This window comes from Elephantulus edwardii, unplaced genomic scaffold, assembly GCF_000299155.1.
Source record: "Elephantulus edwardii isolate Elephantulus edwardi_28Jun2011 unplaced genomic scaffold, EleEdw1.0 scaffold00132, whole genome shotgun sequence".
Classification (NCBI taxonomy): domain Eukaryota; kingdom Metazoa; phylum Chordata; class Mammalia; order Macroscelidea; family Macroscelididae; genus Elephantulus; species Elephantulus edwardii.
In genome coordinates, this window is record NW_006399882.1 from 8,036,653 (window position 1) to 8,038,918 (window position 2,266).

General features: G+C 48.1%; 1 pseudogene; it reads right to left on the reverse strand.

The window, feature by feature from the left end:
- Nucleotides 1–570: 570 nt before the first annotated feature.
- On the reverse strand, nucleotides 571–1,641 carry LOC102870435 (annotated as a pseudogene).
- Between the last annotated feature and the right edge of the window lie 625 nt (nucleotides 1,642–2,266).

Sequence of the window (2,266 nt, forward strand, 5' to 3'; positions counted from 1 at the left end):
TAAATATGTCTTGGAGAGGGTGCAGCTGGCTTGCTCTTTGGAGGCAAGAATGATGAGGTTTCACCTCACATACTTTCGTAATGTTGTAAAGGCTATTCCTTGGAGAGGGACATTATGCTTGGGAGGGTGGAGAATTGGCGAAGGACAGGAAAACCCTCAACTAGGTGGATTGACATGGTGACTACCGCAATGGGCTCTAATGTGTTGGGAAGTGTGTTGACGGTACAGGATAAGATGGGCTTCAGAGTTACATCTAGCAGAGTGCACATAGTATGGTTATTCTGTCAGCAATAGTAATAATATTCTATAGTGTTGATGTTTATAAAGCTATTATTTTTCTAATCACTTACTGGCCTTATCACTGAGCTCTAACATGAACTAATCATCGCCTATATAAAACCTTATAATCCTCAGTCATTGCTTTATAATCCTTTACCTGGCTTTATTGTCTTTTTAAACATTTATCAACACCTGGCCTTTATTTAAGTAGTCTTTGCCTGTCTCTCCCAGGAGAAAAAGTCAGTGAGAACGGAGACTATTAAAGGTCTTTCTAAAGCAACATCCGAAAATTCAGATCCAGTTGCCAAGGAGACCCTGTCTCGTAATTGGGACTGGCTGAGACAGAGCAGGCAGCTCTGGCTTCCCACCTTTCTGCTCAGAGATGGGTGGTGGTGGGCAGAGTCTCTGGTTTGGTTCCACAATGCTCACATGGGCAGGCTGGGCCTTTTTAGGGCCCATCTTTCCACTTGGGCCGCAGGGCAGCATGATCTTTACTGTGCTGTCCAGAACACCTTGAGCAGCACGGCAAATGGCTGTGTGAACACAGTAGTTAACAGGACCCCCACTGTGGATCATCAGGCCATGGACAGATTTCATCGATTTAACTTTCTGTCCTCGGAGTTTCCCAGAGAACACAACATTGAAGCCCTTGACCCCACTCTCCGTGATGAAGAGCAGCAAACCACAGCAAGCCCTCCACACAGCAGGGTCCCTTCACAGCAGCTGTGGCCCCCCAGCAAGCCTCCCCAACAGGAAGGCCCACCCACAGCAAGCATTCTGCCCAGCAGGCAACCCTGCCCCCAACAGGAGGTCCCCCCACCACAGCAAGCTCTCCACATTGCAGAGCACCGTTATAGCAGCCACCCCCCTAAGCAAGCCTTTTGCACAGAACCCTGCAGAAAGCCCTCCTGTACAGCAGGCCCCCCAACAGGAAGCCCCCCAACAGGAGGGCCCCCGACAGAAAGCATTCCTTACAGCAGACATCCTCCACAGGAGTTACACACACACACAGAGCAGGCCCTCACTACTGCATGCCCTCCTAGAAGTTTGTAAGGAAGAGACTCTTGTCTGGGCAATGGCACACGGACCTCTTCCAGCCACTTTTTCAGCATAAAGTTTCTCAGTGAAGCCAAACATCTTCTGAACTACAGCAATCAGTTCTCAGCTCCACAGGCTCTTCTCACCAAGGGCATTGTGTGTTCTGACGGCTAAGATTATGATTTCTGTCTTGGGTGGTGTAACTCAAACTTCAACTCCAGAGTAACCATCCTCGGCCAGCTTCCAGGCAAGAAAGTCATTCAGTTCAGCTTTGAAGACACAATCAGAGGCCAAGTTCCTCTTCTTGGAAATTTGCACTGCCATTTTTCATTCCGTGTGGCTGAGAGAAAAGTGAGAACCGAGACTTTAATATTTTGTTCACTAATGTGGCATCAGGATTGGTGGAAGATCTATTAACAATCTCCGTTATGCAGATGACACAACCTTGCTTGCTGAAACTGAGGAGGACCTCATGCACTTGCTGCGAAGGGTCAAGGACTGCAGCCTTCAGTATGGACTAAGGCTCAATGTCAAGAAGACAAAGATTCTCGCCACTGGACCAATTAGCAGCGTCAGAATGGATGACGAAGAGATTGAGAGTGTTCACAGCTTCAGTTTGCTCGGCTCCACAGTCAACACTCTTGGTACCAGCAGTCAGGAAATCAAAAAGCGTATCGCGATGGGAAAGTCTGCTGTTAGGGACCTCTCAAAGGTACTCATGAGCAACAGTGTCTCTCTGGAGACTAAGGTGCGCCTGATACAGGTCATGGTATTTGCAATCGCTTGTTATGCATCAGAGAGTTGGACAATGACTAGAGAGGACAGAAGGAGAGTGGATGCTTTTGAGCTGTGGTACTGGAGAAGGGTACTGAATGTACCATGGACTGCCAGGAAAACAAACAGATTCATCTTGGAGAGGATTAAACCAAGCTACTCCTTGGAGGCAAAG